General features: G+C 42.9%; 1 protein-coding gene across 1 annotated transcript in view; it reads left to right on the top strand.

Moving 5' to 3' along the window:
* SMS (spermine synthase) overlaps positions 1-11709 on the top strand; it is a 44243-nt gene that overhangs the window by 952 nt on the left and 31582 nt on the right. The window lies entirely within an intron of this gene.

Raw genomic sequence — 11709 nt, 5'->3', positions numbered from 1 at the left:
CTGCAGACTTGAATCTGCGCTTCCCGTACTTCCCACTTGGAGCGTCTCATCCATATTTTGCCTTTTCATTTTTTCCTCGAATCGGATGGATCAACCTTTTCTGTTACCGTTTAAAACATTGCCTTTCACACTTTGTCTCTCTTTTCAACTTCTGAGTAGTCGCTTTGCGTTTTCTCCCCCAAATTAAAGGACCTCCGAAGGCACAAGATTTAATAAAGACTGAGGATTTGTCTCTCTTGATTGGCTCTGCATGTAACTTTGGCCTTATTTCTCAACCTTTCTGAGCCTCATCTTCCCTGTGGTCAAAAAGGGGAAGGACAGGGCACACTTCATAGGGCTTTTACTGTTAAGAGACTTGCTGTAAAACACTACATGGTTGTTAAGTGATAGTGTATTTGGGTGGTCGGGAAGTGACTTGGAGAAAACCATTTTTTAGTTCCCACGTTTGTTAGGTGAAGATGGAGGGAAGGGAGACTGCTGGGGAGAATCAGGAGATAAAATGGTGATTGGGGCATGCAGCTGCTGGGTCGAGAGATAACGTAAGGTTTTGTTGAGTAATTACCCTGCCAGCTTTGGGGCTTAGTGGTTAGTGAAGGTTCTAGCTACTCAGAGGTGAGAAGGGTGAGGCTTGAGGAAGAAATAGTGGTTCAAGGTCACCCAGCTGTAAGAGGTGAGTCTAGGAAGTGTCCCTGGTGATAAGCACTTGTGAACACTCACCTGTGCTTATGGAACATGGGTTTTCCAGGCCATAAGGAGGGTAATCTCTGGATGAGGCTCGAAGGTTCTGCCACTTCCCTCAGTCTGAGTGTCCTTGCCTGAAGCCTTAAACAGTTTACAGCTTAATTCAGGTGTTACCTGTTGATATGATACCTCACAATGGGCTTCTGTGTTCTGGTGTAAAAGTGGGGGGAAACCTTTACTTAACTGTATGAAGAAAAAGTGAGAGAACTTGAACATTTTGGGCTGACACTGGCCAAAGAGGGTGAGAGGACCATGGATGCAGTTTGGAAGGGAGCAGGAAAAACTGGCAGGTTCTGAGTTGGCAAGGTGTGGAAGTAGTATTTAAATAATTGAGGTGTGCAAAGAGAAAGTAAAGATGGAGAATTCCCAGCTGGTTATTCTTAATTCCCAGCCCGTTAATCTCAAAGATGAGAAAGTTTTGATGGCAAGTTGAAGAACATTGTAGAAAGAAAGAATGTTAAGGAGGGGGATGTGTATGTATGCATCTATGTTAGATCTTGAGTCCCTGCAAAAGTGTTTTGGGAGTAACAGAACTCTGATCCTCATTGTACTCCCCTATCGCTTGATTTAGCGGGGAGGCGGGTCATCTTGGCTGTCAGGAGGTATCCACGCTGGTGAAATAAGGGGATCCGGCTAGAGTAGGATCTTCTCAGTTCTTCTGGTTTTCAGTAAGGAGCACTTGGTGAGAAATCTACCACCTGTGAGGTCTCCAAAAACATTATTTTAATATAATGAGTCAAAAGGCATTACTCTTGGCATGTAAGTGTTGGATGTGACTCAAGGGTGAGTCAAATGCCTGTGGAGCCTGGATTCCTGTTCTTTTTCCCATTTGTCAGTAATCCTTCCTAAGGCTCCAGTTCCATGATGTGATTTTAATGGAATTAAACTTGAAACACTTAGTTATGTTATTATGTTGCGATTCCCTATAACTTAGTTACCAGTGCAAGCCAGCTAGTACCCAGCAGCCCCTGGGCCACTAAGGGCAATTATAGGTTGGGTCTGGTGGTGCCTGTTTAGTGCTCTGGCTGATGAGGTAACCCAGGAAATTTTAACTTTTGCTAAAAAATAAATAAATAAATAAATTGATCTTTGGTCACCTTGTAAGTGATGTATTAGACTCTGAGGACTCTTGAGCCCAGAGAACATTTTGTGATTTCTCAGCCTGAAGCTAACAAGAATAAGCATTTCCCATGTTTGTGTAGTTTAAGCATCTCTGGGCTGGTGGAGGACACATGGTTTGTACCTAGTTGTATACGGTAGGCACCAAGCGTGCTGGGTATACAGAGGTGAGTGGGTACGCATCACCTCTGCCTGCCCTGTTAGAGCAAACAGTCTATAGCTGGCCAGTCAGCCCTGGAAAGGTCTAGCAATCCTCCTTTTGATGTTCCATTTCTTCCCCTGGGGTGGGAGCATTTTTTAAGGCAGACCTCCAGGGTCTGTATCCTGGGCACAGTTCTGGTACATCATAGATGTTTGATTGGTTAAATGGGCCCGATTGATGTTATGGTAAAGGTGGAAAGCTAGTTCAAGTCCATCAGGGGAAAACAAGGCTCACATTTACCTTTAGAATTAAGAGGATGGGCTCTGAGTGGGGAAACCTGGCTGATGCTGTTATGTCCGTCTTTTGGACCACTGATTTATAGTTTATGTAGGGAAACAAAGTGACTTGTGGCATTCAAATTCACAAACTAGTTTTATAACAAAAATCTTGTTTAATAAATTAAGAACAGAAGGCTGCTTGGGAATTATGGGCTTAGCTGGAAAGGTTTAGGGTAGGAGTTCTTTTGTGGCTTTGACCTTCATCAGGGAAGCCTATGGAGCTCTTCTCAGAGTTTTAGATGCATAAAATAACCCAATTATTTAAAATACAATTTTCAAAATAAACCCCAAATATGTGACCTAATAATATGTGCTTCTTTAGTTACGTTAAATAACACGAGCTAGCAGCAGGCCTAATAACCTCCATAATTTCGTAGTAGAGCCAAGAAAATCGATGTTTCAGCTGTGATAAGAAAAAGCTGTCGTGGGGGGTGGGGAGGGTCGGAGGGTCGGAGGGGCGGCCCGGTGCTGTAGTGGTTAAATTCGAGTGCTCCTCTCAGCTTTGGTAGCCCAGGGTTTGCGGTTCCGATCCCGGGCGTGGACCTACGCACTGCTCATTAAGCCATGTTGTGGTGACGACCCACATACAAAAGAGAGGAAGACTGGCACAGATGTTAGCTCAGGGCTAATCTTCCTCAAGCAAAAAGAGGAGGATTGGTAACAGATGTTAGCTCAGGGCCAATCTTCCTCACCAAAAAAAGGAGAAAAAGCTGTGATTTTGTTGGTGACAGTGGCCAGGTATAGTTGATAATGTCTAGTTTTACAAACATAACTGAAGAAAATGCTAAATTTCAGTTAGCAAAAATGAGGATGTATATTTTTTCCAAGTTCACAGCCCCCCTGAATTGTACACACTGGCCCCTTGGGAGTCCATGCCCCTGTCCCCGCCAGGTTCAGACCCCCTAGGAATGGGAGAGAGAACTGGGACTGCCCTTTCTGTTGTTGTTTCTTTTAGGAGTAGCAGCTTTCTACTCGAGGCCAGAGCTGTAAACAAATGTCCCTAGTTCCTCTTCAGAACATCTCTTTGAAAACGTAAAAGCCAATATTTATGAATTGCCTCCGGGGCTAGGCATTACCCTGAGCGTGTTATGCTTGATTTTACTGTAATCCTCACAACAACCCTATGCTAGGTCCTGTTATCCCCATTTTAAAGATGAATAAATATGCCCATTGAAGGTTTTCACGTTGTGAGTGGCGTAGCTGGGATTCAAAGCTGTGTCTATTTGATTCCAAGGCCTTTGTTAATTTCACAACTGCCAAGCCTCTGAGGCCTCTTAGTTTAAGGCAGTGATTCTCAACGACCCTGTCTCCCTCCCCCCACCCCCAGGGGACATTTGGCAATATCGGGAGACATTTTTCGTTGTCGCAACTGGGGAAGAGCTACTAGTATCTAGTAGGCCAGTGATACTGCTAAACATCCTGCAGTGCACGGGACAGCCGCTTATGGCACTGGCAGCCCCAAATGGCGTTAGTGCTGAGGTAGAGAATCCCTGCTGTAAGTTCTAGGCCGGTGCAGTAATCCAGATGACAAATCATCAGCAAAATTTCTCTGGTTCTTTTTGAAAGTCTCAATTATGAAGGGAGGGAGGATGGGCCTTATCTTTCTCAGAGGTTTGCAGTGGAGTCGGTTAGGAGCCAAGGGCTCGGCCGGCACTTCCTACCCAGCCAAGCCTGTGGCTTCAAGACCCTCCCTCCCTGATTTCCTGAAACGTTGGCTCTTCCACCAAGCTCCCACTCTCCCATGGATTTATTGAGCTGCTTTCTGGTAGAAGCATATCGTCTTTGTATGTTTTAAATAGCTATAAGCATAAAACCTAAACAATTCAGTTTTGATTGATCTAGATTTTTGTTGTTTTGTTCGTGAGTAGAAAAGGCTTTTCTCCTACCCCCTCAGCATTATCATCGCTTGTCTCATCACACTTGATCCACCATTATGATAAACAACAACACACATCCCCACACTCGCTCTAACAATGAAGCCTTGGGGGTGCTGAAGACTGGGATGGGAAAATGCATGCTTGGGCCCCACTCTAGACTGACTGAAGCACAGTCTTTGAGGGGGAGGGTTTCTGGAATTTGCATTTTTAACCAGCTTCCTCCCGGTAATTCTGATGCTGATTAAGTATGAGAACCACTATAATAGGATCTTCGTTAGAAACAAAAAACCCTTGTATCAGAAACCTTGGGGGCACCCCCCCACCCGCCAATCAGCAAGTCATTAAGTCCGGTGGATTCTACTTGCTACACTCAAATTCCTTGCTCACCTTTTTCCTGGCTGTGGTTCTTGGCCACAGTCTCCCTATTTGTCTCCATTTTGGGGAAGGGCTCGATTATCAGGAACTCAACAGATCCCTGTCCCTTTTCTCATTTTAAAACCCTCCCGTGGGTCCTCTTTACCCGGTGGATCAAGTCCAAACTCCTTATCTGCCCTTACAAGGTCTGTTTCTACCCGGTTCTCCCTCCTTCCCCAACACACATTGGAGTCTTATACTCCTCATGCTTCCGAGTAGCCAGGAGGCACCTGGACTCAGAATTGAACAGCTTTGGGGAAGGTGTTTTTGGTCCTTTACACAGGTATTCTCTCATACCTTAGTTGTGTTTGAAAATGTTTTATGGACTGCTTGGAGGAGGTCCCTTGTTGGAGTCCGCCTTCATTTGGCACTCGCTTTTGCTTTGTTGGAATTTTTTTTAAAACTCCCTTTCCCCCAACTCTGCAAGAGATTCTTAATTGCACTGGTCAAGCTCTATTTGACTCCAGGCTGAATACTTGCACATTGCTGGGAATTCGTTTTGTGAGCTTGCCATTAAAAAATTGTATGAATGAATCTTTTTAGGATGTAGTTCCAACATTATACTCATTTCTTTAAACCTGTGGAGGTAGCGTATGGTGAGATTAGTTTGTGCTTTTTATCAAGAAGCCTCATCTAGCTCTTTGGTAGTTCTCTTTTGTTTTAAATGATTTGGAAAGGGATAACAGCTGTTTAAGAAATTGACTCCAGAATCCAGGCATTAGGAACGATCCCCACCCCTGCTAACAAGTGAGAGGTACTTTTTCAAAGCCTTGCATGTGATGTTTCTTAAGGAGAGTGTTTTCCAATTTAATAACCAACCGATAGACAATTTGTCTTGTGTTTTTTTGTTTTTTGAGGGGGGAAGCCAGTTTTGTTTTGCAGTGGAGGAGTTATCAATTTGGAATCTGCTTTGCATCCTCTTAATTGTGTAATGAAATTGGCCTTATTTGAATCAGCACTCGCAGGCCTTCTTGGGAGATAGACTGAAGTGCTGTTGTCTCATAGCTTTGAAAAGTTAAAGCTGTTGATGTCAGACTTAGTACCTGGGTCAGATTTGGAATTATGGGCTTTATAATTTGAATCGAGACCACCACGGTTATCCTAACCCTGGGCAGCTAAGGATTAGTTAGAAAGCTACTGGATTGTAGTTGGGTGTCTGTAAATGTGTTCGATGAAGCAATTATTGAGTTGAGTTGAGCTTTTGGAGTCACGCATATTCCAGGCGTTTTAATCCACCATTTCACTGCAGTTGTAACCCAAGCCTGCTGGTGTGAGCTGTGGCTCCAACCACCATTTCATGGTAGTTTAATTACAGGCTCAGTTCTTTTGAAAAGTCGGGAAACCTCCTCAGTTGAATCGCAAAGCAAGTATATAAACCATTGCACAAATGCTCTTTTAAACCCTTACAACTAGGCACTTTTCCAGACCCCAGGAAAAACAACTCTGGGGCCCTAAGTTGTGGTGGGCCTGGATTTCATTAAACTGATACTGTCATCTGTGTTCCGGAAGGAGCCACTGAGCTAGTGGCCATACTTGTGATCAAATGCATTTATGTGTTAAGCCACAAACTCAAAAGGAGCTGGAAAGAGCCTGTAGCATGTTCTAGATTCCTGAGCTGACTTAACCCTCTGTCTAGTTTCACATGCACCTTAATTTCTCCCTCTGCATGAAGGCGCTAATGATACCAAAATCCCACACACAGCGTTGTTGGGTGGGATGTCCAATAAAAGGTTTGGAAGAGTGTCAAATGATACATAAAACATTTAACACTAATTGCAATACTTAGGGCTGAGAACTTTGAAATTGTGCCAGTGGATAAAGATGCTCAGTTATCAAGAGGTGTGAATTTAACTTAGTGAAAGATGAGGCAAGTTCTGTTGGCAAAAGAAGAGGCAGAAAAGAATGAGTGGGCGTGTGATTTGAAGGTTATTCTACTTTATTTAAAGGACCTCTTTAAGTTATTAAAGCAGAATTTTTAAAGGACACTTTGATTTCTAAGATATCACTTCCATGGGTTTGTGTTGCATGACTCCGTTTTCCCTAGAATGCAAATTTCTTCAGTGAGAATCCTCAGCAATTTCTGGGACATGGTTATATTTTACGTCAAATTGTCTCTTCCAAAGGACTGCAGATCATAGTGGTCAGGCAACTGTGATATGCTATTGACATTCTGAATTCCTAGAGGTGAATATAGAATGTATCTCAAACTTGGTTCAACATGGAACCCTTTTTCTTTTTTTTTATTGAGGTATAACTGACATATAACATTATATTAGTTTTAGGTGTACAATGTAACAATTCAATATTTGTATACATTGCGAAATGATCGCCACAATAAAGCTAGTTAACATGCGTCACTATACATAGTTACAAAATTGTTTTTTCTTGTGATGAGAACTTTTAAGATCTGTTCTCTTAACAGCTTTCAAATATGTAATACAGTATTATTAACTGTAGCCACTATGTTGTACATTACAGCCCCAGGGCTTATTTATGGGACTCTTTTTCTTACAGAGTATTTTTCAGGACTGGTGCTGTGGATCACGCTTTGGGAAACAGTAATGGTGTAGGTTTAATAGATGGTTTAACACTGAATCTTTCAACTGCATGATACTGCATTTGGGGGGCCCAGTTGGTTCTGGGGTTTTGAGGAAGAGGGTCATGGGCCTGCCTGTCCAAGTGTTTGTTCTTAAGTGGGGTTTGTTTAGGTTGGAGAGAGAGGAAAGAGCTTACCATCAACTTACTCCCTTGGGTATGAGGTGCAAGAATATGATAGGACTTGTTTTAAAAAGCATTTTGTGAATGTTCAATTGTTAACAGAGTTCCTGTGTGTGTTTGTTTTTCTTTGAATGAAAGATCTGGCTTTACTTAAACTGCAGAAGCTGGTCAAGTAATGCTTTATGCATTTGTCTTTTTACATATTTTTTGTTCTACAAGTTATTTGCTCCTTTTAGACTACGTGCAGGTTGTAGGGAAATATGAAGAAAGGGGGAACCCAGATCCGTAATCCTGTCACAAGTAGATAACCACTCTTGATGATTTGGTGTATGGGACAAATGGCTTATTCTTGTGCATATATAACTAAGGAAGGCAACACAATGTCGTGATTAAAAAGCACTGAATTTTGGAACCTGACTGCTTGACTTTAAAGCCTGGCTCTACCACTTATTAGCTGTGTGACGTTGGGCAAGTTCTTGACCTCTCTGTGCCTTGCTGAGCTGGCTACACTTTGATTAATAGCATTTAGTCTTACCGTTAAGTATGATGCCAGCTGTAGTTTTTTTGTTGATGCTCTTTATCAAGTTGTGGAAGTTCCCCATTCCCAGTTTTCTGTGTGTTTTTATTTTGAATGGGTGTTGATTTTGTCAAACACTTTTTCTGTATCAATTAATATCATGATTTTTCTTTAGCCTGTTAATATGGTGGATCACATTTTTTTTTTTTAAACGTTGAACCAGCTTTGCATACCTGGAATAAATCCCACTTGGTCATGGCATATAATTATTTTTATATAATGCTGAATTCTTATTTATTAAGGATTTTAAGGATTTATTAAGGATTTTTGTGTTTCTATTCATGAGGAATATTGGTCTGGTTTGTAGGTTTCTCTTTTTGGACTGTCTTTGTCTGGTTTTGGTATTAGGATAATGGTTTCATAAAATGAATTGGGAGACATTCCCTCCTTTTCTATTTTCTGGAAGTGATTATGTAGAATTGGTATTAATTCTTCTTTAAATGTTTGGTAGAATTCTCCAGTGAAACCATCTGGGCCTCAAGGTTTTTTTTTTGACGTTTTTAACGTTACGGATTCAATTTCCTTAGTGTTTATAGGGCTATTCAGATAATCTGTTTCATATTGGTGAGTTGTGATAGTTTGTGTTTTTTGAGGAATTGGCTCATTTCCTTTTTAAGTTGTCAAATGTATGTGTAGAGTTGTTTGTAGGATTCCCTTGTTACCCTTTTGGTGTCTATGGGGTCTGTAATTATCTCTCTTGTTTTATTCCTAATATTGGCAATCTGTGTCTTTTTTTTGGTCAGTCTTGCTAGAGTTTGTTTTATTGATCTTTTCAAAGAAATAGCTTTTTGCTTGCTTCATTGATTTTTCTCTAGTTTTTCTGTTTTTAATTTCATTGATTTCTGCTGTTATCCTTATTCCCTTTTTGGGTTTAGTTTCTCTTTTTCTAGCTTCTTGAAGTGGAAGCATAGATTAGTGATTTGAGACTTTAAAATGGGGACTGGTACTCTTAAATATTCTCATTGTCTAGTGTGAGGTTGTTTCTGTTAGCTGCTCTTGTTAGTTACTTCCATGTATTTCTTGAAAAGCAGGGATCCTAGTTATGTAGGTTATTAGCTGGGTTTTTTCCCCCCATTTAATAAGTTGCTAACTTGAATGTAGGAAATAGTCCCAAGATGATCCTAGTCTCAAAGTCTCAGAACATCACTTATGGAAATTCAGGTTGTAGAATTACAGCTGAGTGTCCCTGTTAAACATTTATAGCTAGAAAGGACCTTAGACCCCAAGGGTGAACAAATTAAGGCCCTTCGGCCAAATCCTGTTCTTCTGGCATCTTTTTGTACAGTCCTCCAGCTAAGAATGATATTTGCATTTTTAAAGGGGGGTAAAACACATATACACACACATTTGTGACGGAGACATGATTTGGCCTGCAAAGCCTGAAATCTTCACTGTGTGGCACTCGACAGAACAAGTTTGCCTCCCGCTGCCTTGTGATCATCTAAGTCCAGTGGCTTGCTTCAGAGCCATCTGGAAAAATTTACAAGTACAGATTCCCAGGCCCCCCACATGGCCTTTACCTCATCTGGAATCCATCACAGCACTTGCCCCTCTTTGTGTCTGGGGAGTTTTGGCTTGTGTCCTTCGTCTTTCTGGTCTCTGTACTATTCTCCAGTCGCATGTACCTTTCCAGCACCTCCTAGGTGCTGAGTAATCTCCTTGGAGGCCCATTCTGAAGGGGGCAGGCCTGAGTGATTGTTTGCTGATTCTGCCCTGGCCCAAGTCAGGGGAAGGGAGGGTGCCAGGGCCGCCTCAGGGACAACTGATATAAATGTGATATTTGACATCACAAAGTCCCAACTGCTTTATCTCTAGAAATGCTATTTTATTGTTAATTCACAGTCTAATGTAGAAGTTCGGCCAGAAATCCTAGAATTCTTGATAGAAACAGAAATGGTGAGGGGCCGGCCCTGTGGCTTGGTGGTTAAGTGCGCGCGCTGCGATGCTGGCGGCCCGGGTTCGGATCCCGGGTGCGCATCGAGGCACCACTTCTCCGTCCATCCTGAGGCCGAGTCCCACATACAGCAACTAGAAGGATGTGCGGCTATGACATACAACTATCCACTGGGGCTTTGGGGGAAAAAATAAAATAAATAAAATCTTTAAAAAAAAAAAAAAAAAAAGAAACAGAAATGGTGATAACTCTGACCTGTAAGGGGTTCTGCCCACCTAAAGTTAGTGGGAAGAAAGCTGGATATTCGTGATGTTGGTTAAGCGCTCGGAAAGCGGATTTCCTCCTTCCTGGATACTGAAGGTGGCAATCCCACAGTTTCTACTTTGGGAAAGAAATCTTGTTCTCTTTCTGGGCAGAGCTGAAGGGAACTGTTGCCCTCTGACCTGGGGCCAATAACCTGTTATCATCTCGCTGCTCTGAGATGAGGGGGAGGTGACAGGCGGCGACTGGGACCCTTTCCAGGCTTCACGGTGGACTGTGGACAGCAGTTTTGAACTAAAGATAAGGGTTGCTCACTTTTCCTGGTCCAGGCCTTAAGTCTTCTCCTGTCCTCTAACCTCAAACACTACAAGTCGCCACTTGCCACCTTGCCTGTCCTTTTTCGTGATGCTGCTGGGCCTGGTTTCGCTCCCTTTAACTTGCTCTTCTGTTGGGTTGAGCGCGGCCCCCAGAGAGGGCTCTTGGTGGTCCTGACCTCATCTCTGTGTCCTCTGCCTTGGCGGTCTTCCCTTGCCCTCTTCCACAGCTCCGGCCGACTGGACTCCTTCCTCTGCTCTGAAAACACGTTCCTTGAGCCCCTGGCCTTGTAGGATGCCTTGTGTTCATCCAGTGATTCCTTCCGGGAGAGGGCAAGTGGCCCAGTGTTCAGCGTCTCATGACCACAAGCTAACAGTGTCACCTTCCCCCCAAATGAAAGCCAGGCTTTTGCCTAATTGCCCCTTTCTCTGCTTTATTTTATAACTCTTGGTTAGCCTCCCATGTGGGCTAAGTCTGAATGTGAGGATGGGCGAGTTTGAGCCACGTGACAACTCCATGGAAGTGCCCCCCCCCCCCCCCCGTGCTGACCAGGCTTGTGGGTTATGGCTCCTTCTAGACTCTCCTAGTCTTGTGGGGGAAACAGGCTTCCCAGAAAGAAGAGGGTACGATATTGCATTAGTGTTGGGGTTCCAGACTAAAGAGGGATTACAATTGTGTTACATAAGTTATTTTTTGGTAAGCCCCCTTTTAATTTTGTAAGGAGATTGGCTCATAGAGGACCTGAGATGGTGTTATTTTCAAGTAGAGCGAGGTTCCTGCCTCCTTTCCAGCAGGTGTTGGGGCGATGGGAGCTGGCCCCACGTGTCCTGGGAGATGCCCCTTTAACTGCTCTCTCCTGCAGTGGGAAAGGGGAGGCTGGAGGCTGAAATAATTAGCAACACGTTTACAGTATACTAAGTGTATCTTAATGTGACTTTTAAGAAACAGTCATTGTGGCTGGTACTGGTAAACAATCTCATATGGTTTTCCTTAATGCGCATTTACATGAAAAGAGCTTGGGTGTTATTTCTGTGTTGTGTTGTATGACCGTCGATCCAACTTCAGCGGGTCTTTTTCTTTCTGTAGTTAATTTTTTCTGGTTTGGTTTCTCTCTGAGTATCAGAAACTGCTCTGAAAATAAGCCCTCCAAATTGTTTCTGTCATCGTGTCTTTCTGTATTTTACAGCCCCACCTAACTGCTGGGATTTATTTTTTTATTAAGGTATCAGTAGTATATAACATACTAGTTTCAGGTGTACAACATAATGATTCGATATATGTATATATTGCAAAATGATCACCACAGTAAGTCT

This window comes from Ceratotherium simum, chromosome X, assembly GCF_057802395.1.
Source record: "Ceratotherium simum simum isolate JZ-2026a chromosome X, ASM5780239v1, whole genome shotgun sequence".
NCBI lineage: Eukaryota > Metazoa > Chordata > Mammalia > Perissodactyla > Rhinocerotidae > Ceratotherium > Ceratotherium simum.
The sequence above is the reverse complement of the archived record's forward strand: the minus strand, read 5'-3'. Positions and strand labels throughout refer to the sequence as shown.